Source organism: Protopterus annectens, chromosome 12.part0 (genome assembly GCF_019279795.1).
Source record: "Protopterus annectens isolate FY-2018-M chromosome 12.part0, PAN1.0, whole genome shotgun sequence".
In the NCBI taxonomy this organism is placed as follows: Eukaryota; Metazoa; Chordata; order Ceratodontiformes; family Protopteridae; genus Protopterus; species Protopterus annectens.
In genome coordinates, this window is record NC_056746.1 from 1,497,214,702 (window position 1) to 1,497,239,696 (window position 24,995).

A 24,995-nucleotide genomic window follows, 5' to 3' on the forward strand; every position below is an offset into this window, starting at 1 on the left:
AAGTCAGAATTACAAGTAGAATTTTACATAAAGGACATGTTTCAAGAGGCAAATAAATAGATTCCTAGTATTGAACTGTTGTTGGCCATTTTTATGTGCAGAGCAAAAATAAGGTGATGGAAGTGGGTGGGCTGTGATTAATGAATGGTTAACATGTGTTAGAAAATTGACATTAATAGTACAAAATCTGCCACATAAATGTTTCAGCATTTCATAATACGATGAACTGTGCGACATTTGGTTAGTTGCACAGATTGGGAGCACCTGACCCTAGATCCAGATAATTTTAAATATTGTGTAGATTCTGGAAAGCCATCTAGTGGTGAGCAGATAAAACATGTATAATTTATTAATTTATTTATTGATTGATTGACATTTGATTACTAGAAATGTCTGACTAGGTAGGCGCCCATTTTCAGTGGAAGCCAAGGAGAGAAAAGCTCCAAAGTATTACAAACGTTTTAAGAAGAATGATTTTGCACTCTTTAAAAATAAAAAAAAAAAACTGCAGTTTAAGTAATTATACCAAATTAGACATAATATGCACACACTGGTTAAGAATAGATGCAATGTTATATGACAATGATTTTAGCGAAATCTTAGCCAGTTTATAATGAAATTAAAGGTACGTTATTATAATACAAACAAGAACTGAAAGATGAAGTGAGAGAAAAGCAGGCTTATGATATATTTATAGAGAAACCCTGGGCACCGAAATTGAGAGAAGTTAGGAAGTGAGTGAAGAAGGGAGAATAAGGAGATGTACAGTATGAAGGTATTTGTTCACATTTAGGGGTATAGTTTATCCTTGTGTTGAGTTAGAACAGAGCCAGCTTTGGGGGAGGATTTTCAGAATGGCTTTGAAGGGTGGGTATTGACCTAATGGATACATATAGGTTTGTGGACAGAGGTTTGTGGACAGGCAGGAGTTTTTGTTCATTGGATCATAATGACTGGCTGGAAACATAGTTGGGTAGGAGGTTATTTAGAGTTCGACACGCAGATGGATTCAGGAATTTTATAGTTGGTAGAAAACTGTGTATGTGTTAGATGACAAGGTAGTTCTAACAAATTTATTTATTTATTTTTGTGCTATACTGTGGTGGGTTCTGAAAGGGGTATTTGCTGCAAATGTAGCAACTTCGTTATAGCGATGTTCAAGTTTTGATTTTTTGTGATGTCTGGAGGTTAGTAAATAAGGAAGAACAATAAAGAAGTGTGGAGGGAGATAAGTAGTGGCAAGTCTAGCTTTAGTTGTGTCTATGAGAGCTTTTTTGATAATTTTTCTTATGCATTTTTGTATTTGCAGGTTGAATTTAAGATTATCATCCAATATCCTCCCTAATACTTTGTTATTTTGAAGTGAAATTGAAGTTTAAAATGAAAACTTACTACAAACTTGCTACCTTAGAGGCCAGTTTGTAAGAGTAAAACTAGGTTTTGGTTACCAGCAGTGTGCATCTTTGTGAATTATATTTTGCATGGGGATTACCTTTAGATTAGTTATGGAAGGCATTCCATGACATAACATTTACAGTCATGATAAATATAGTTACTCTAGACAGTATGTGATCTGGCTGTTTTTCTGAGAAAATATACCCCTTTATGACAAGATATTAACTACTTATCAGAGGTTTATATATGTGCAGCTGAGGCTAAACTCTTAGCAGCAGCCCCATGCCATGAGTGCACACACACACACACACACACACACACACACACACACACACACACACACACACACACACACACACACACACACAGCACATACACACACAGCACACACACACACACATATATACACACACGTAGCCCTGCAATACGCACAGTATGACAAGGTTTCGTGCATTTATATTCCATTTTTTAACTGGCTAGGTCAGCTTGCTCAAGGGCCATTTTGAGCAGCAACCCATGCCAGAAGGCATTAGAGACGTAATTATTCTTAAGTTAATATAGTTCATTACAATTGTAAAGCAAATGCAGAGCAATCCATTTACACACATGGTAACCAGTGCACAAGAATATCATGTACTTGAACACTGCAATATACAGAGAAGTAGGGTGCTATGTGGTAGACATTTAACTCTGTGTAAGTGTTGGCAGTATTCAAGTGCAGTACAACTCCTAGGAGTATGTATAGACACATTCATGTTTGTGTGCATGCACAGGTGTGTATACGTGTGTGTGTGTGTTGCAGACATATCACATAGGAAGTTGCAGGTAAGATAAGGAGAGGGCTACATCTATGGGGGGCTACAGAAAACATTTGAATTATAGTGAGTCAAAAGTTTCTTTTTAGTGAGATATTGTATCTGGGCAGTTTTGAACTTCTCACCTGTAAAAGCCTCAGCTGTATATCAAGATGATTTAAGCTCATCAAAAAACTAACTTCATACACAAAATACATTGCACAGACTTCCTGCTCATCATGCACACACCATCACCATACAGTAGTAGTGGACATTCCCAATAAAAGTGAAGGGATAAAATGGAACCAACCCATACCCAAAAGCCAACATGGCTTGGCAATCCCAAAAACATCCTAGTCATCCATGATTCCATTGTGTGTAAAACAGGCACCTACCTCACTAGATTTTTCAAGGAGTTTGTGACAGTTTCATGACCATCTGGAGCCAAAGGTAGCAACAGTTAAACTAGGTTAAAAAGAATTAAAGGTAAATTTTACATGCTTATTGTTCCCTTTAGAGTAAACAATCTGTGGAGGTTCTCCCTTTTGGATAAGCAACAGGATTTGGTGGAATACCAAACATCTTACTAAGTATATATGAAAACACATTGCTTAGCAAAATTCACTCATAACTTTACACAGCACCTGCATATCAGTGCACAGTGTTATAAACCTGACAGCCTGGCTTGACTTGTGTAGCCAGCCAGAGAGCTTTGCACCTCATGGAATATGTGATGATATGAGGTATTGCCAGCTATGCCAGTAGAGGTAAAGCTGTGGATGTGTAATGTATGCCAGCACAGCTAGCTGGAATTTTGTAAAGAATTATATATGTCATTTGTATATCAAGCTGATTTGTACAGATGTTTGTGCTGAAATTGTATTTGTGAGGTTTGCTTGTGTTGAAAATGTATCAACAGTATGTCCTGCTGGACAGAAAAGAAATATACATGCATGTAATAACTGATTAGATGTATGCATTATAACTGTTGAAAAGAATGTATTGTGGCAGTGGATACAGGAAGAGAAGATCAAATCACACAGGATGCCTTCACTTCAATTCAAACCTGGCTGCAGGAATCCCAATTACTCCTAAATCCAAAAAAGACTAAACTTCTGCTCTTCTCAGCAAAACCCCTCTCATCTAACTTTAAAATATACTATCTAAATAACACACAAATTTAAATGATTCCTAAAGCCAAGCTGCTATGTGTTACCATAGACAGATTAACATTTGAACTTCACATTTGTAATATCATAAAGAAAATCCACTATAAATTAGGAACGCTTTATAGACATAAACATTTCTTGGATAGCTCCACCAAAAAAGCCCTCGCCAGTACATATCTGCTTCCCTTTCTCCTATACGGTTCCCCCATATTTACTAACTTGCACTCTTTCTAAAAAAAGCAAACTACAGCAAAGTTCTGAATGGTATTTATTTTCATGGGGAGATGCTAGATGCTACATCATTGGGGGTTGTTTGTGAGCGGGGGAACTGAAGTTAGGTGGCAAAAAGTGATGTCATGCTGCAAGTGTTCCAGCAGCAGTATTTGAGATAGTAATTTAAGAACTCTTAGAGAGAGAGAGAGGACATTCTGTATTTGTCTTTGACCTGACAACATCCACTCACCACCTCTGCACTTGCCTTGCTGTAAATTAGTTGAGTAGGGTGCAGGAAATTTGCTTAGATTCAGTTAGAAACATAGTAAAGATTAGCTTAGATGTTTTCTGTATTTATTTGAGACTATCCTACAATGTTGTTTTAAATATTTCATTTGATTTTGAACTCTGATGTCACTGTGAATCCATTGTCTTGTTCTTGTATTATTTATTATAAAAATGTGTAATCCTTTCAATTGTGGCTGGTTTGTTTAGAGATATTTAAGCTCTTAGAGTACTTGCATATCTATTTGGTGACACTCTACAGGCCACTCCTAATAGCCTGGCTCTTGGTCAAGTTACCATTTGGATTAATAGTAACATTACACAGTAAGATTGGACACCCTTTGCTAAGGGCCTTAAAGTAGCTGATAAGTAGTGGCTGGTGGCAGTAGAAACTACCTTATAGTCTGAGCAGAAGGGGGCATAGCTAGAAAACCTGTGCCAGCATTTCCCAGGTGTGTGTGTGTGCGTGTGTGTGCGTGTGCGTGTGTGTGCGTGCATGCGTGTGTGTGTGTGTGTGCGTGTGCGTGTGCGTGTGTGTGTGTGTGTGTGTGTGTGTGTGTGTGTGTGTGTGTGTGTGTGTGTGTGTGTGTGTGTGATAACTCTCAACTGTACAGGTTTTCTCAGAATGTCCAGATTTCTGCCTCATATTTTTGGTGTGTTCTCCCTAATATCTGTCCCTTTCTGGCAAATAGCCAAGGGTTGGAGTCATAAAATAATGACAAACATTTGAGTTTAAGACTCCACATCCTTCGGAAAATTCACGCTAATGCAAAACCTATTATTCTTTCAACTTTCAAAGTTTGTAAGAGCGATATTTAAAACCGTCTCTATTTATCCCACCATCATTTTAGGCTTTGTCCAGATTTTTGCTCTAAGAAGTTGAGGGGCATGGTGTGTGTGTGTGTGTGTGTGTGTGTGTGTGTGTGTGTGTGTGTGTGTGTGTGTATAAATCAATCCTCAAAGTGTGTGTGTATGTGTGTGTGTGTGTCTCAGCTACTTGGGCAGGGACACAAATCACTGGTTGGATAGAGAGGGTGCTGGAGGTCTTGATTTGGCCACTCATCTGAGATCTCAAGCCTATAGCTGTGCCAGTGGGGAGTCTTATTGGGGATCTGGAGAAAGAGGGAGAAACCAGCTCCAGACTGACTGAGGTCTCTGTGTGCTCTTAAGGGAAATTGCACTTCACTGTATGTGTACTTGTCATCCTCCCAGTGTGTATATCCCCCCACTGATGCTAGTGGTGAGGATTGAGGCTCTTTGATTACTGGGCCAGTGCAGGGGTATCACAATTGTTACCATAGACTGTTTCATTTATTTTAAGCTCACCCTGAAACACTTTATACTTAATAATCATGACTGCCCCTGTTCTCACCTAAATAGGTAAATTCCAAACATTCTCCTGGAATTTCTCTCTCCACCCATACTAGGAACATAATACATCCACAAAATATTCTGATACTTAATTCCTTAATATCTGATTATCATAACTTTCCTTTAGCTACTATTGTCTTCACTTTTATGCTCTGACTTTAGATGTCTGCTTCTATTATTCCTATAAAAATGTTTACTCCGCTATGGCCCTCCCAACCTCTGATTTCTAACTCTCACTCTCTTCCTATTCTCCAAAAAAAACTGATATGTAATATGCTGTGTACTGTATAAAATGCAAACTCCTATCTGTAAGATACTTTGATATATATATGTTGTACCTACAGTATAGTTTTATCTTTACTAAGAGTATCACACTGTATTAAATGTCTGTTGGACATTTGTTCTTGTATTGAATATTTCTGTTATTGGAGCTTTTCTCCACGGGCCTCTGCTGAAAATGGGTTCCTGACCCAGTCAGACTTTCCCAGTTAACAAATGCCAATAAATAAATAAATAAGAAATAGAGGTTAATCACAGTACAGCTGCAGCTAATTTTGAAAAATGTCCTGACATTATATTACTGGGCCTAGGCCATAAAGATGTTATCTCTCAGTTTTGAATGAAACCAGAGATGCAATATCTGTAAGAAGCATGGTTTGTTAGTCTCTGTAGGAAGAGCAGAAGTGTTAAAATTATCTTACAGCTTCCAGATGGTGCAATAAACTTTAGCAAAGCACACAATATGTATTATAACACATATGTGGTAAATCCTGGCAGCTTCTAGTAATGAGGGTAGTATGGAAACCAGAAGTTAGAATACCAGATGTATGGGATGTCATTCTGTAATCTAGGACAGAAATGGTGTTTTAACACCAGATGAGAGAGATGTCTCATATACATCTGTTTTTGGAACCTGACAAAGAAGGAGGACTACTCACTTACTTTATCTTGCCTTGCTCTAGTAAGTGACAACAAATAGTAATTCTTTAGATCAGTCAGGAAAATATAGTGAGATTAGTTAAATACTGTTTTTTCTGTATCTGTGTGAATCTATTAATCTGTGTTATTTTAATATTTCCTGTGATTGAAATTCTGGTGTTTATTGTAAATAGATATTTAATATTTTCATGTTTTTTTATTTATTATTTTTTATGATTAAATGTATTTACACTTTTTATTGTGACTGGTCCTTTAGAATATATTTTAAACTTTGAGAGGACTTGTATCTATTTGGTGACACTGTGGGCACTCCTGGGTACCTCTCTACAAACACTACCATTTGTATTAGCATTAATTTCACTCACTATAATTGGGTACCCTTGTAAGAGCCTTCGAGTAGCTGGCTTTGGAGTGTCTGGTGGCAGTGCAACTACCTTCTAGTCTGGGAAGAAGGGGGCATAGCTAGTAAATCTGTGCCAGCCTTTCCCAGGTGTGTGTGTGTGTGTGTGTGTGTGTGTGTGTGTGTGTGTGTGTGTGTGTGTGTGTGTGTGTGTGTGTGTGTGTGTGTGTGTCAGCTGCTTGCAGCACAGACACAAAGCACTGGTTTCACAGAGTGAGTGGTGGAGGACTTGACTTGGACACTCAGCTGAGGACTCAGCTCTATAGCTGTGTAGCCTTACTGGGGTTGTTTTCCCTGTGTGCTCTTAAGGGAAATTGTGCTTGATGCAGAGAGCTGCATCTGTAAATACTGGGTGTATCCATATTTGTTCCAAGTGAACATCCCTCTTCAGTGTCAGTGGTGAGTATTCAGCCTCCTTGATTATTGGCCCAGAGTGGGGATGTCACATATTGGTGAGCAGTGGTGTGGCTATAATTGAATTTCTGTAGCCCATAGGCAGCTGTCACTGAAGGTGGTGTACTGTTAAGCAACCACAAGGTAAACATAGAGTTTCATTTTCACAACCGTTTTTATTTATTTTTTTGTTTAGTTTAGTCACGGAAAGCAGGCAAAGATGTCAGCAGAGGATTATGGCAAGCTGACAAAGGACAAGTATGCCAAGGTGTGCAAAGCCAAAGGACTGGTGCATGCCAACCTGACTGAAGAGGAAATTATTTCAGACTTAGCCGCAGCTTAGATGTGGATTTGCAGCCCTCAGAAACAAGACAGTTCACCTGTTTCTCAGAGGACTTAAAAATCTATCTGGATTTAAAGAGACTTAAACTGGAGGCCAAATGTTTGGAATTAGAATCACAAGAGAGACTGTGGCATTTGGAAGGTGCAGAGAAGGAGAAATGGATGGAATTAGAGTCAGCAGAGAGATTGCAGCATCTGACGGCCGAAGAAGATGAAAGACTGCAGCATTTGGACACTGAAGAAAATGAGAAGCAGCATCAACATGAGTGGAAGATGCTGACTCATCTCGAGTGTCGAGGAGGTAAAAGGGAAGAGAGGAGAATAACCAAAGCCCAGAAGCAATAAAGGCCAGTAAATTTCTTCCACAATCTACAGAGGGTGATAGTTTTGTTAGATTTTTTATTCATATATTTGAAAGGGCATGTAAACAGTATAATGTGGGTCTGGTAGCTTGGGGAGACCATGGCAGACCCCACACCTGAAGCCAGGGCTGGTGAGGTGACTCTTTCAGGGAGGGAGCTACCCTGTAGCTGTGAATCTGAAGGTGAGCCACAGAAGCTGGTAGATATTGATGTACCCTTAGACAGAGTGACTGTAAGAGCAGAGGTGAGTGGTAGTTCCCAGGTTAACAGTAAGGCACTGCTGCCAGGGAATACCAGGCTTCCTGTGGAAAGGGAGCTGGGAAGAGTTACAAAGATAGAGCTCTTGGACCCTACAGTAAGAAGCTTGAGGGAGGTAGCTAGGGAGGCACCTGATTATCAAGGAAAAGGGACTGCTGAGGGAGGGCTAGGGGGTGAGGTAATACAGCAGTTGGTAGTGCCCAGAGCCCACTGTCTGGCACTTATAGCCATAGCCCATGACATTCCTTTTGCAGGTCATATGTGCATAAAGCATACCAAGAGATGTATTATACAGAACTTTTATAGACCTGGGATTGTAAGGGATGTAACAGGGTACTGTCTACTCTCTCTCTCCCCCTCCTACGAGTGGTCCTAAGCTGTCTCCCAGCCAGCCACAGGTTATTTAACGCTACCTGTGCTTCCCTGCATCTATTCCTGGCCCTAACTGCCTGGAATTTCACTCCTGCCAAACTTCTGTGGACTGTGTCCTCTCCTAGTGGACTTAATCAAAGTTATTTAATGCTACCTGTGCTTCCCTGCATGTATTCCTGGCCCTAACTGCCTGGAATTCCACCTCCTGCCAAACTTCTGTGGACTGTGTCCTCTCCTAGTGAATTTAATCAAAGTTATTTAACGCTACCTGTGCTTCTCTGCATCTATTCCTGGCCCTAACTGCCTGGAATTCCACCTCCTGCCAAACTTCTGTGGACTGTGTCCTCTCCTAGTGGACTTAGTCAAAGTTATTTAATGCTACCTGTGCTTCCCTGCATCTATTCCTGGCCCTAACTGCCTGTAATTCCACCTCCTGCCAAACTTCGATGGACTTTGTACTCTCCTAGTGGACTTAATCAAAGTATGTACTACTCACCTGGAACATTGATTTGCTGCATGTAATCTCAGGGCTACCCCTGTGCTGGCTGTAGCTTACCTGCTGACCATCCCCTCTCTACTACCTAATTTCTCCTACTCTAACCTGCTAATCCCTCTGTCCTCCTACCCCCCACTCTGCCCTACTCCTGTCCACTAAGCATCCCCCCCACTATCCAGAACACTCTTCTCTATATCCATTCCCCCTTCTATTCTGCTTGTGTCCTCACTAACACAGCTAGAAATCCTAGGCTCCCTCTTTCTCCTTGCCCTACCTTGTTCTCCCTTACATTTCTATAGTTGTACTGTGCTTCTAACCCCTGCTACCCCAATCTCTGGCCCACTGCCTCTGCTTATAGCTAAATCCCTACACTCTCTTTTCTCACCCTCTCACCTCTTCTCACTGATTGTTTTCTACTGGGTTCTTCCTTGCTGGTGCAGCCCCGCTCCGTTCGCTCCTCTACCCTACCCCCATTCCCACCCACCCCCAGTATAGTTTCCTTTATACTTAACCATCCCTCCCCTTCCTGCCAAGCCACCCACTACTATTCCACTTCCTGCTTATCTCCACTCCCACATTCCATTCCTAACTTTGTCTCCCTATACCCAATCCAAACTAACTTCCTTTCCAAACTCCCTCTCTTCACACCCAATCCAAACTACTCATCATGCTGCATCTACTTATATCTGCAACACTACTTACTCTACTCTATATTTCTACCTCCTATCACTACCACCTCACATATCCATTCCTCTGTTCTCCAACTTCTCACTCAATCTACAGCTTTCCTACTCCTTCTTCCTTCATCATTTCTCCAAACCTATTTAACACTTCTACCTCAACTCTATATAAAAGACACATACTACACATTCTCAAACCATCTAATAAGATTAAACCTAAACCGCCCAAATGCTATCAACCTTTCACATCTATTACTCTTCTCACAAAAGACCTACTCTCCTCTGGAGACATCCACCCAAACCCAGGCCCCTCTACACCTCCCCTCTCCCCATCCCCCACATCTACCTTATCTACCCCTTCTCAGAAGTCCCTTCCATAAACTTACCAAACACACAACCCCTATCTCATAACTCACCTCCATGTAAATACATAACATTCTATTCACTGAATATTCAAAGCTTAGCCAATAAAACTACTGAGCTACACTCATGGATTGCTTTCAAAACCCCTCACATCCCATCCCTATCTGAAACATGGCTCAAGCCACATATCTGTAACAGTGAAATTCTTCCTCCTGGCTATAACATCTACCGCTCTGTCAGACCTTCAAAGAAAGGTGGTGGTGCAGCCATCCTCTACTCTAACACCCTTAACCTATCACCTTACCCCATATCTATTCCCAGCTTCCACCCTGCTGCAATTCTCATCCTAAATATCCATTTGAACACACACAAAAAACTAGCTGTAGCTTCCATTTATATTCCTCCTGGCAACAATATACCCATACTGGAAAACATCTTATCCTGGTTCACCCTCAACATACCCTATGAAACACTCATTCTTGGTGATGTCAATATAGACTGGGCAAAACTATCTACTGACTCTCCATTACATAGCATTCACCTTCATGGTTTCCACCAACTCATTTCCACCCAACCCGCTTCCACAAAGCCTCAGCCTCCAGCTCTCTAATAGGCTGGATTCTCACCAACACCCCCCATCACTACCATCAGCTCACAACCCTATCAGTCTCACTTAGTGACCATCTCCCTACCTCCATTCTAAGATACAACACTCACACACTTAAACCCCACCTTTTCAAAGACTGCAGAAAACTATCTACACTTAATCCTTTACAGTTTAACTCCATACTACAAAACATTGACTGGTCCATCCTTAAACAACTTAGTCTAAATGATTCTGTTAACACTTTTAACAACATCTTCCTAAATACTCTAGCACCCTAGCTCCCGCTAGGAAGATTTGAGTGAAATCCAATCATGCTCCCTGGCTTTCAAAAGAAACTAAGTCCATCATGAAACAAAGAGACAGTTTCTGGAAAGCCTGGAGCAAATCTAAACAAACACCTCTTCTACTCAAATACAAACAACTACGCAATCTTGCTAAAAAACAGGTAATAATAGACAAGAAGTCATTCTATAGCTCAGGGCAGAACAAATATAAATCAAACCCTCGTAAATTCTGGACAACACTCAACAGCATCCTCTACCCTGGTAATCCCTCTAGCCCCTCACCATACCCAAACACAACTCATGAGGAAACAGCTACCCTACTTAACTCACATTTTATCTCCTCCATACAAAATCTCCTACCCTCTCAACCCACCTTTCCCTCAGTACCTGTCCCCTCACCCACCCCCAACACTTCACCCTTTTACTTTAAGCCTGTGCCCATTTCCTACATCAAATCTCTACTGCTCAAACTCAAACCATGCTCCCCCTCCACTGACAAATTACCTCCGACCTTCCTTAAACTCGCAGCTGACTCTATTGCCTACCCAGTAACAATATTAATAAATAGATCTATGCAAGAATCTACTGTTCCTACCCTTTGGAAATCCTTCTACACTATCCCTCTCCACAAAGGAGATAACTCCACTGACCCTTCAAACTACCGACCCATTGCCATTCTGTCCCCACTATCTAAAATACTCGAAAAATGCATCCACACTCAACTTATGAATCACCTTCTCAATCAAAACTTACTCACCCCTACCCAACATGGCTTTCGCCCCTACCACAGCACAACTACTGCTCTACTATCCTTCACTCACACCAAAGCAGAATCTCTGGACAACAATAAACTTACTTCCTGTCTCTTTCTTGACCTCTCCAAAGCCTTTGATACAGTGTCTCATCCACTGCTACTATCTAAACTCACTAACTTTCACCTCTCCACCCCCACCCTCAACTGGTTTGCTAGCTATCTGTCTGAACGCAAACAATCAGTTAAATGTCTCTCTTCCCCTTCTCCCTTCTTACCTCTCTCTACTGGTGTGCCACAAGGATCCATCTTGGGTCCCCTCTTATTCAGCATCTTCACCAATGACCTTTTCACCTCATGCCATCAGTCCTCACTTATACAATATGCAGACGACTCCACAATCATTTCTATAGCCAACAACATCTCTGACCTACACTCTCTAACCCAAACAGCTCTACTTTCCACTGAACAATGGCTTTCAGAAAATGTACTGATTCTCAATCCTACTAAAACCAAACTCTTACTCTTCCTACCCAACTCTCTTAATCATCATAAATCCTCCTTTGTCATTAAGTCGTGCAATAACACAGCTATCCTACCTGACACCCACACAAAACTCCTTGGAGTCATTATTGACGACGAATTAAAATTCAATCAACACATACAGCAATGTATAAAGAAAACACATCAGAAATTAGGTCTATTATACCGAAACAAAAAAATATCTCACTCCCGAAGCTAGACTCACCCTAGGGCAAGCACTCCTCCTCCCCTCACTCCTCTATGCTGCTCCAGTTCCCACAAGTATCCAAAAAACTACCTTTAATAAACTCCAACAATCCTACCACAAAATAGCCAGATTCATCACCAACTCCCCAAACAACAAACACCACTGCATTGCTTTGAAGTCTCTACAATGGCTAGAACTCCCACAACTACTACATCTCTATAAATTTCACATGTTGCACTCTGTGCTCTTTAAACCATCCTACTGTCCATCCTTATCTCTCCTTGTTTCTGTCTACACCCTATCTCAACCCCTCTGCACCTCTAATCAACAATTGCTTGATATTTACCACCCAAATAAGTCAGTAGGTAAGCTACTGTACAAACACTCTGTGGCCCAAACCTGGAACAAACTACTCCTTGACGTTCGCTCAGTCTCTCACACCCCACTATTTAAAAGAAAACTAAAGGCTCATTTACTCAATTCCAGAATTTGCCCCTGCTATGACCTTACATAATCCCCCCCCCCCACATTGGAATCACTCCATCTATCCTTGTTATACTTCTGAACTCTATCCCCACCAGTACAGTTACATAGCAAAAAAAAAAACCTTGTGCTGTCATTTAACTATTGTTAATGTTGTTTTGTTTATTATTTACTACTGTATTGTTTTGTTTTTCGTTTTACTACTGAAATGACTAGTTTTATTTCTATTGTTTGCTATACCTGTATACTACTGTAGTGTTTTTTATTGTACTATCTGGAGCTTTTCTCCTCGGGTCTCCACTGAAAGTGGGACAAAATCCCAGTTGGACTAACCTGGTCAACAAATGTCAATAAATAAATAAATAAATACTGCAGGATCTGTGAGCAGTGCCAGAAAGTAGACAAGGCAGGAGACAAGATCAAAGCTCCTTTGATGCCTTTGCCTGTGATTGAGGAGCCATTTCAGAGGGTAACTCTGGATATTGTGGGGCCTCTAAGTGTCCCAAGTTCCACAAGGAAGAAGCATACCGTGGTGGTAGTAGATTATGCTACTAGATACCCTGAGGCTACAGCTCGGTTATCCATTGAGGCAGAGAAGGTGAGAAATGCTTTGTTAGAGATTTTAAGCAGGGTAGGTTTCCCACAAGAAATACTGATTGACAGAGGTGCCATTTTCATGTCAGACCTGCTGACTTGTCTGTAGAAGTACTGTGGTGTGAAGCACCCAAAGACCACCCACTACCATCCGCAGACTAATGGTCTTGTGAAGAGGTTAAACTCTACACTAAAATCCATGCTACTGGCATTTGCAGACCAGTTTAAGAGAGAGTGGTACAAATATTTGCTCCATCTGCTGTTTACATACAGAGAGGTACCCTAAGTATCCACAGGTTTTTTCACCCTTTGTGTTGCCATATGGGCATAGAATGAGGGGGCCTTTAGATTTGACTCACGATGAGTGGGGCAGTGAATGTGAATCCAATAAGGAGTCTCTTGTGGCATATGTCCTAAACCTCAGGACAAGGCTTAGGGAACTCATGGGTTTGGCCCAGGAGAACCTGACAGGAGCCCAACAACAGAAAAAGGTCTGGTATGACAGGAATGCTTGAGCCCAAGAGTATGCTGTGGGACAGCAGGTTATTGTTTTCATTCCTATCAGACACAATAAGCTGCAGGTAGCTTGAGAAGGGTCCTTCAAAGTGGTAAGGAAGGTCAGTGGTGTTAACTACATGGTAGAAATGCTAAGCAGGAGGCAGGGGCACAGATTGTACCATATTAACATGATGAAGCCTTACCATGAGTATTTGCAGTGGATGGCAGGAGGAGTCTGAGGGGAATGTGGTGACTGTTCTCCTCAATGAGGCTCGGACTGGCACCTCAGTGGAAGGGGTAGCAATGTCCTACTGGCTATCCTCTACCTATGTCTGAGAAATCCGAGCAGTGTTACAGGGGTTTGGGGGCATATTCACTGGGAACTTTGGGTGCATCCACCTGGTGCAGCACCTTGTGGATACAGGACCCCAAAGGCCTATCAAGAAGGCCTCTTACAGGGTGCTTGAGTAATTCAGACAGACTCTGAGGGAGGACATACAGGAAATGTTGGAACTGGGGGTTGTCCAGGATGCAAGCAGTCCCTGGGCCTCCCCAATGGTGGTGGTACCAAAGAAAGATTGTAGCACCAGGTTCTGTGTAGACTACAGAAAACTAAATAGTCACACAGTATCAGATGCTTACCCCATGCCTAGGACAGATGAAGCCTTAGAGCAGCTGGGTGGGACTAAGTATCTGATCACTATTGATCTGACCAAGGGCTACTGGCAGGTGCCCTTGACTCCCACCGCTCGAGAGAGGTCAGCCTTTGTGACTCTTCGGATTATACAAGTTCACAAAGATGCCCTTTGGGATGAAAAATGCCCCAGCGACCTTCTGGAGGCTGGTAGATTATATCCTAGCAGGAAAAGGAGATTATGCCCTTGCTTGCCTGTATGATATTGCCATTTACAGCCATTCCAGGCATGATCACCTTCGGCATGTCAGCAAGGTCCTGCGCAGACTACAAAGGGCAGGGTTGACCATTAAGCCCAGTAAGTGTCAGGTGGGTATGGCAGAGGTCTCTTACCCAAGACATAGAGTGGGGAGTGGAAGATCAGACCAGAACCTGCCAAATTGGAAGCTATTCAGGTATGGCCTGCCCCTGTTACCAGAAAGCAGGTGAGGGCATTCTTGGGGACAGCGGGGTACTATAGAATATTTGTTCCCAATTATAGTACAATAGCTGCTCCCCTACCAGACCTGATGAGGAAAAACAGGCCAGACAAGGAATTTTGGACCCCAGCCTGCTAGCAGGCATTCCACAAGCTTAAAGGGGCTTTAGAAGGACCCCCTGTGTTAGCCAGTCCAGATTATAGCAAAAAATTTGTTGTGCAGGTGGATGCTTTGAACCATAGGGTGGGAGTCATACTCAACCAAGTTTCTTCAGAGGGAGAAGAGCACCCAGTTGCATATCTTAGCCTTAGACTCCAACCCAGGGAGGGATGTTATGCAGCTGTATGTAGAAAAAGAATGTCTACCCATAGTATGGACACTACAGAAAATTCAACCCTATCTGTATGGAAGGAAATTCACTGTACTTGGACCATAGTCCCTTCACATGGCTTCATCAAGCCAGCCAGCAAAATGCCATGTTATTAAGGTAGAGCCTAGGGTTGCAGGCATATGAGATGACAGTGCAGCACTGTACTGGGGTGAGTAATGCAAATGCAGATGGGTTCTCAAGACAGGATATGGGTTAATATATTCCCAGACAGGCTCATTCCTCTCAAGCAATGTTTCTCTAGGGTCATTTGAGAAACTAGCTTGAGTCTTGAAAGGGGATGGGGTGTGATGAAGTGAATTATTGCCAGCTATGTCAGGAGAAGTAAGACAGTGGAAGTGTAATGTATGCCAGTACAGCTGCCTGGAATTTTGTAAAGAATTATATGTCATTTGTATATCAAAATGATTTGTACAGATGCTTGTGCTGAAAATGTATTTGTGAGGTTTGCTTATGTTGAAAATGTATCAACAGTTTGTCCTGCTGGACAGAAAAGAATTATACGTGTATATAGTAACTGATTAAATGTATGCATTGTAACTGTTAAAAAGAATATACTGTATCAGAGGATACTGGAAGAAAAGAGGTTAATCACAGTCCAGCTGCAGCTAATTTTAACAAATGTTCTGAAATTAAATTACTGGGCCTAGGCCATAAAGATGTTATCTCACAACTTTAAATGAAGCCAGAGATTCAGTATCTATAAGAACTATGGATGTTCTTCATGTTTCACTGTTGCAATCATCACATTTGAGTTATCCCTGCCAGGGTAGCCCTCAGCCGGCCTGAATACCAGAGACTTAGTATTTCTGTGTCGGTTGCTGTCACTTGAGGACTGATGTCAGGTCGTCAGTGATATAAAGGAAGGCATCCTTCTCCATTACATCGGTCTTTCTTGCTGTGGAGCCCAAAGCAGAAGCAGTTCACATGAGTGCCGGTTGGCTGCAACCTGAGCTTCATTTCCGAATTGAAGTTGAAGTCTTCAAAAGCTAAGTACCCCATTGGGGATCCTTTTTTCTTGCACTAACCGATATCAGAAAAAGTTAATAATTGTCTCGCCTGTGGAGAGCATATACCATACCCGGGACTTCCACTCTTACTGCGTCACTTGTCTAGACCCAGTCCACGACGTCCCTCGTTGTCGCTTCTGTGCTTTGTTTAATGCTAGAACTATTGTTGTTGGGCCCTTATTGTAGCCAGATATTTCTGTTTACAGTCTTCGAATTCCGATATAGCTTCGGTAAGCCATCTGACAGCAGATCTTCTGAAAAAATGTAAAGCTAAAGACAGAGACAGACCGCACAGGATCAAACCTTCCGACAACACTTCCGTTAAGCTGGTCATCGGTCCTCCGGAACTCATTGAGGCACTTTTGCAGCCCCTGATGGCTGCTTCAGTTAATTTGCAGGCTGCTACCGAGACCCTTTCGGAGTCCAATATGCCACAAAACTCTTCTTCGTCTAAGGATCCTGCGGTCGTCTCTACCTTGGATGGGTCTGGAGTCGCTGTGCAGGCTCCAGCTTCTGAGGAATTCCTTCGCAACACCGAATCCCAACAAAGCAACACCTTCTTTCACAGCTATCGTTCTCTCAAAAACAACCGAGTTCCTTAGGCCCAGGGGTCGTACCACATCCAAGAAACCGACTACCCATTCTCAGGCACCTGCTCCCTTGCCTCAGTCTCAAAAGCTTAAAATGGCAGAAGATCTTATCATGTTGATTAGGGGAAGCCAAGCCATTCCCTCCAAAAGGAAAGGAGATCTGGAAGCCAAGCCATTCCCTCAAAAGGGAAAGGAGATCTGTCTCCAGTAGTTTTGTCTGAACAAGAGTCAGATGAATCCGATGCATCTGACTAAGTAGACATGCAGCCCCTCTCCACATATGAGGATTCTGATGCAGAGGAATACATTTCTTCAGCCTCTCCCCAGAAGATTTTTCCTTTGGGGAAACACTGCATACCTTAAGGGAGCATTTCCAGTGGGAGAGCCAAGACTATTCACAGTCTAAAAAGAGACTTAGAGAGTTCCTGGACCTTCTACAACACAGGCCCTAGCCACCCCCCCCCCCAGTCCTAGATGTGGTGGATGATGTCTTTGAATCCAGATTGACTCCAGACGTCCTCCCTCCTGCTCCCAGAAAACCAGGCAGGTACTACAGAGTCCCTGACTCTCACAAATATCTTTTTAAAAATCCAACAGCTTACCCTAAGGTCATTACTCAAGGGCCTAAAGGAATTAAAGAAACCTCAGCTAAGAATCCCACCCCCACAGACAAGGATTCTGACCAGTGGACATATAGGGTAAAAAAGTATACACCTCAGCTACTCTTGCTATCAGCGCACTAAATTGTCAGTTCCATATGCTTAAGTATCAGCAACATACATTGGAACTCCTTAAACAAAACATTTTCTCCTTTCCTGCATGGGCAGAATCTAAAGATTTACATGATTTAATGCATTCTGCTGGTCAAGTAACCAAACACACTTTGCACTGTGGTTTTGATGCCCTAGAAGATTCTTGCAGGGCAGCAGTCACCAGATCTGTCATTAGAAGACATGCATGGCTTAAGGAACAGCCCCTGCCAGACCATGTCAAATCAGAATTGTTGGATGCACCCTTACACAAAGATAACTTATTTGGCATTAAAGCAGAAGAGGTCTTAAAAAAGATAGAAGAAAAAGCAAAATCTATGCAGACTGTTAAATATTTCTTACAGGTCCAGCCCCCTAGGTTCAGCAGGCATTTTCCCCTCCAAGCACTGGTCATTTCCTGCTCCGAGTAGACAGGGCCAGCCTAAGCCCCATGGAAACAGACCCCCCCCCCGCCCCAGACAGTAGCCCCAGGGGTTGCAGAGATCTAAGCAGTGGACTACCTCCACTTCAAAACCAGGGAGTTCTAAGCCCCACCCCCTTATGGTAAGAACTCATAATGACTCTCACCCTCCCGACCTTGCCTCTGCCCATCTTCACATACCCCTAGAAGGAAAACTCTCCTTTCACTCAAGCACCTGGGCTACCATTACCAAGGACCAATGGGTTCTGAACATTGCGTCTCAGGGGTACAAATTCTCCTTCCACACCCTTCCAACCCCAAAAGGGTTCCCAGTGCTACTACCAAATCATTGGGCAGTGGCTCAAAAGCAAATCAATTCCATGCTCTCCTTGGGGGCAGTAGAGCATGTTCCTGCAGAGCAGATAGGCCAAGGCGTCTACTCCAGACTTTTTCTGGTGCCCAGAATTGAGGGCACCTGGTGCCCCATCCTCAATCTATCCATTATAAACACCTTTCTGGTGATCCCAAAATTCAAAATTCTCACCCTCCAGCAGCTTCTACCCATACTCTCCAAGGATGCCTGGCTAGCCACCCTGGACCTAAAAGAGGCCTACCTCCACATTCTTAACAGGAAGTCCTGCAGAAAATATCTCCACTTCAGGGCAGGATCTCAACACTTTCAGTTCTCTGCGCTTCCCTTTGGCTTATCTACTGCTCCCAGAGTTTTCACAAAATGCCTGGCTCCGGCCATTGCCTTTTGCAGACAAAGAAATATTCAAATTTACCCCTACTTAGATGACTGCCTTATTCAGGCAGACAGCCAGGAAAAACTGCTAAAAGACCTGGCCTTTGTAATGGACCTTCTAACCTCCCTGTGGTACACACTCAATGAAAAGAAATCCAAACAGGTACCTACCAAAAGGATAATCTTCCTGGGAGCAAGTCTAGACACAGCATCCCAGATGGCATGCCTTACATCAGAGAAACAGATTTTTCTGTCAACTTACTTCTCTCAACTGGCCACCAGGCCCCAGCTTTCTGCAAGGAAAATCCTGCAAGCCCTGGGGTTTATGGCATCTTGCATACTCCTCATTCCATATGCCAGACTGTATATGAGGAAACTGCAATGGTACCTAAAGAGCTTTTGGCGTCAACACTCTCAATATCTGGAAACTCTTCTGCCTATTATTCCTTGCCTGAGGAAGGAATTTCTTTGGTGGGCAACAGCCTGCTCCCACAACAAGGTACTGCCCTTCTCCCCACACCCTGCCGCCCAGACCCTCCCCACAGGTGCATCAGACTATGCTTGGGCTGCACACCCGGACGTCAGGTGCATACAGGGCAAATGGAACCCCCAGCAACTCCCCCTGCACATCAGTCAAAAAGAGATGATGGCTATGCAGCAGGCCTTGATAGCTTTCAAAACCCTTCTCTTTCCAGCGGTTCTCCTGTTCAAAACAGACAACACCACTGTGATGTGGTAAATCAACAATCAGGGAGGGACACACTCCTACCTTCTGTGCAGGCTGGCCATGACCCTTTGGCTCACAGCCTCTTCCATGCAAATACACCTGTTAACACAATATCTGCCAGTCTCTCTCAACTCCCTGGCAGACCAGTTAAGCAGAAAGCTCTTGGACCCTCATGAGTGGCAGCTCAACAGAAACACCTTCTTCCTAATAACTCAGAAATGGGGAACCCCAGAGGTTGACCTCTTTGCCTCCCACACCAACCATCAGCTCAGCAACTTCTGTACCAGGGAACATCACTGCATGGCTTGGAAAGTGGATGCCCTGTCCTTCCCCTGGGTAAACCTCTCGGTCTGTGCCTTTCCTCCCCTACCTCTCATTCCCTGGGTACTGCTCAAAATAAGGGAGGAAAAACCAAGGGCCATTCTCATAGCTCCAGCCTGGCCCAGACAGAATTGGTACCCCTTGCTGCACACCCTATTCCCGTTGCCTTCATGGAATCTTCCTCAGATTCCAAACCTCCTAACCCAGAGGGAAGGGGAATTCATGCACCCCCAATTGCAGACACTCAGTTTGGCAGCTTGGCTTATACCCTAACCCCTGACCAATCTGCCACCCTCAGTAAACAGGTTGTGGATGTTATCCAAAAGGCCAGACGCCCTAGCACCAGAAAGTCTTATGCAGATAAATGGAAAAGGTGCTGCACTTGGATCCAGGCTAAGGAGGCCAATACGCCATAACCCTCCATCCCTCTCATCCTGCATTACTTAGCTGACCTACTACACAATGGTCTCTCTTTCTCCTCTGTAAAAATTCATGCCTTTGCTATTTCTGCTCATTTTCCCACCGAGCAGCCTCTTTTTTCACACCCTCTGATTAAACAGTTCCTCAGAGAGGCTAGTAACTTGAGACTCCCAGAAGGCCAGCAACACCAGCTTGGGACCTTAACTTTGTCTTGGAAAAGCTCACCCTACCCCCTTTCGAACCAGCTTCTTCTGCAGAGCTAAAATGTCTCTCCTGGAAGACAGCCTTCCTCCTGGCCATCACTTCAGCCAGAAGAGTCTCTGAGCTGCAAGCACTCATGTCTATGGAACCCTTTATCATCTTCCATGCAGACAGGGTATGCCTCAGAACTAATCTATCCTTCATGCCCAAGTTGGTGTCCAGTGTGGCTGTCAACCAATCCATCCATTTAACTACCTTCTTTCCTAACCCCCAAAACAAGGGGGGAAGGATTCTGCACTCTTTAGATGTGCACAGACAGTTCAGATACTATCTGGACAGGAATAAACCATTCCGAAAGTTTGATCAATTGCTGATTAGCTTTGCTTCAGGGGCAGAAGGCAAAGCCATCTCCAAGCAAACCATTTCCAAATAGATAGCACACTGCATCCATTTTTGCTACAAACAGCATGGCAAGCCTCCCACCAAGGGGGTCAGGACACACTCCACCAGAGCAGCCTTCACCTCTGCAGCTTTCCTCAGAGGAGTCCCCACCAGGGACATCCTGGAGGCTGCCACCTGGACATCTCTTCATACATTTACCAAGCATTACCACCTGCCTCTCATCTCCAAATCCAGGCAGGGTTTGCCTCTGCAGTCTTGTAGGGCATGCTAGCCAGACCTTAGCTTCCTGGACCGCCTCCACCCATTTCCTCAGCTCTGGGAATCTACCCAAATGTGATGACTGCAACAGTGAAACACGAAGAACATAGCCCAGTTGTGTACACTTACCATAAATGTAGATGTTCGAGTGTATTCACTGTTGCATTCCTGGTTTCCCTCCCTCCATCCACCTTTCTCTTCCTTTTCTTCCTTTTTGTCCTCCTTCCTTACAAGGGACATATTGGTATTTATTTTCCACTTATGGGGTTCTACCACCAGAGCCTGGCCTCCTACCTTGGGGGCTCCTGTCAGGTTAGGGCAAGAAAAACTGATGTAATGGCCTCGGATGTCTTCCTTTATACCACTGACAACCTGACGTCAATCCTCAAGCGACAGCAACCAACGCAGAAATACTAAGTCTCTGGTATTCAGGCTGGCCGAGGGCTACCCTGGCAGGGATAACCCAAATGTGATGACTGCAACAGTAAATACACTCGAACATCTACATATATGGTAAGTGTACACAACTGTACTTTTGTTAGTCTCTCTAGGAAGAGCAGAAGTGTTGAAATTATTTTACAGCTTCCAGTTGCTGCAATAAACTTTAGCAAAGCTCAAGATATGTATTGCAACACATATGTGCTAAATCCTGGCAGCTTCTAGTGATGAGGGTCGCATGGGAACCAGAAGTCAGATGACCAGATGTATGTGATGTCATTCTGTAATCTAGGACAAAAATGATGTTTTAACGCCAGATGAGAGAGAAGTCTCATAGCACTCTGTTTTTGTAACCTAACAAATGAGGAAGACCACTCACCTACTTCATCTTGCATTCTAGTAAGTGACCGGGGAATAGTAATTCTTTAGATCAGTCAGGAAAATATAGTGAGATTAGTTAAATACTGTTTTTTTTTGTCTCTGTTTGAAAGGTATTCATCTATGTTGTTTTAATATTTCCTGTGATTGAAACTCAGGTGTTTATTGTAAAGAGATATTTAGTATTTTCATGTTCTTGTATTATTTATTATTAAATATATTTAAACATTTCATTGTGGCTGACCCTTTAGAGAATATTTTAAACTTTGAGAGGCCTTGCATCTATTTAGTGATACTGTGTCCACTCCTGAAAACCTTACTGCATTGGCTAGTTTCATTTGTATTAATATTAATTTCACTCAATATAACTGGGTACCCTTGTAAGAGCCTTAGAGTAGCTGACTATGGAGTGTCTAATAGCAGTGTAACCAGCTTTTAGTCTGGTAAGAAGGGAGCATAGCTAGTAAATCTGTGCCAGCCTTTCCCAGGTTTGTGTGTGTGTGTGTGTGTGTGTGTGTGTGTGTGTGTGTGTGTGTGTGTGTGTGTGTGTGTGAAACAAATCTCAGAGTGTGTGGTCAGTTGCTTGGAACAGGGACACAACGCACTGGTTTCACAGAGAGAGTGGTGGAAGTCTTGGCGACTCATCTCTATAGCTGTACCAGTGGGGAGTCTTATTCGGGATCTGGAGAGAGAGAGAAAGAGAGGGAAAATAAACCCCTGGAATGAGTTTGTTCTATGTGTGCTCTTAAAGGAAACTGTACTTGATGCAGAGAGCTGCATCTGGAAATACCGGTTGTCTCCACTTTTGTTCCAAGTGAACTCCCTCTCCAGTGTCAATGGTGAGGATTCAGGGTCCTTTATTACTGGCATAGAGTGGGGACATCACATAATACACCTCTCTTTCCAAGAAATACAAGGATTCATTCTGGCTGTATGACTTCCATTACAATAAATGCTGATTGTACAAAGCATTTTCACAGAAAACCACTCTCAGTAAAGTCATCATCCCCTTTCTGGCTAATTGGCTGATTTATTCCTCACCACCAGGGCAAACTTGGACAGGCAGGGGCCATCATTCAGACAGCCATAAGGGGTGGTTTGCATTTTTCGTATGCTGTCCTATCCCTGGCACCCAATCAGCAAAGTGCTGAGGAGGGGGTATATGGTGGGCTGCCATTAAGGGCATCCCATAACTTCCACAAGGTGCATTTCTTCTCACACAGTCCTGCTCTTTAAAGCACAAGTGTTGGTTTCTGTGATCTCTACCCTGGAAATCGCACCACTGGTGTACCTTTGCGTATGCATATCCGTACCCACCCCCTAGGAGAGGTGAGCAGGCTATGTCACATTATTCATCTCCTTTCCTTGCATTACTGCTCTAATGCAAAGGACACTAACTGAATTCTGGTCACCTAGGTCACAGTCAGGCATTGTCCCTAAAAAATAACTTCAAACTGATAATGACTTTTGTTATTCCCCTTAAAGCATAATTCATTAATCTTAAAGGTTTCAACTTCAAAACCCTTTTTATATTATTTGCATCATTTAAACCTGGGAAATGAGTGGCATCCAAACACAATTGCCACCATAACTCCGTTGCATTCCAGTAACTTTTCAAAATCGCTACATCTGAAATGCACCTCAACACTTTCTAAAGGAGAAAATATAAATTTCTTAAAAGTCAAGACATACTGCTCTGATTGTACAAAACATTCTTGATATAACTGGATTTTATAGCATGTATATGTTCATACATCATTTCATTTGATTTTCTTTCAGTTTTTTAAATGTAAAATAAGAAATGGAGGTTTAGATTGCAATGTACACTACCTGACCGCTTTTGAAGGATTGTGTTTGTCTATGGCTAAAGATATATTTAAAATTGGTGGGTCTGTAATAAGCCCCACATATAAATCTACACAACTTGCTTTCCTGATTTTTAAGTTCACTGCTACCCCCTTCAAATATTCATTCCCCATAATAAACTTCCAGTTATGTATCTTCCTTGCATCTCTACTGAGTAACATTCATTGTCATAGTATGGCTCCTGTTTTGCTGCTGTTCTTGCTGAAGAGATAGTGTCTCACACCTTGCTTCCTAACAAAATAGGTTTATCATACAAATACAAGTGTCTCTTTGTAAAACTCATCCATTAAATTCATTAACAAGGGTTTTTTATATCCTCTTTACAAAAATAATTCAATTAAATTCTCACTTTTTGTTTGAAATACTGATAATAATGTAGTAACAGTTTGTATTTCTACCTGTAGTTCTTTAACTGTTTTATGTATTTTAATATGGTGCTTGGTTAATTAGGTAATTGATTTATTGATGAGAGTATTTAAAGATTGATGGGATGTGGTTATGTTATTCTGAATAAGTTCAGTTATTGTGAGACGAAAGCGCTGGAAAAGGAAACTGAAAAGGAAGAAAAGTTCTTCTGAACTTTGAAAAGGATGGTTGAAAAATCTGAGTAACCCCCTTAAATTAATTTCTGTCTCTCATCAAACTTTTTAAAGACTTCAGCAGCACAGGCCTTAAATAACACATCTCTAAAGCTAGGTATGAAAACAGAATTGCAGAATATAGTAAAGACCAACCACAAGGCCTTATATAGTTATGTAAAGAATCTCCACGGCAATACCCAGATTTGCTCTGAGCTACTGCACAGTGGTACCTCCTATACCGAGCCAACAGATATTGCCAGTATACTGGCCAACAGATTCAGTGCCAACTTTCCCACCCCCCCAAAGGACCAATCACAATACCAGTAGTTTGCCAGTCACTCAGTATTACTGCTGCACGGGTTAAAACAGCACTGTCCAAGGCCAAGAATACAGCTTCTATGGGACCTGACAATATCCCTGATTGTGTTCTGCATGAACTACTGAGTGAATTGGCACCTCACCTTTGTGCCCTGTTCAATCACAGCCTCACATCAGGCTTTGTCCCTGCCGAATGGCGCACTGCTACAGTTCTCCCTCTCCACAGAGGAGGAGCGACTGCAGACCCTGGGAACTATCGTCCCATTAGCCTGACGAGTCTATGGAGTGCA

At 42.7% G+C, this 24,995-nt stretch overlaps 1 protein-coding gene across 2 annotated transcripts in view; it reads left to right on the forward strand.

Moving 5' to 3' along the window:
• Positions 1–24,995, forward strand: part of STXBP4 (syntaxin binding protein 4) — a 1,994,403-nt gene that overhangs the window by 1,272,901 nt on the left and 696,507 nt on the right. The gene's annotated exons all lie outside the window — the stretch shown is intronic.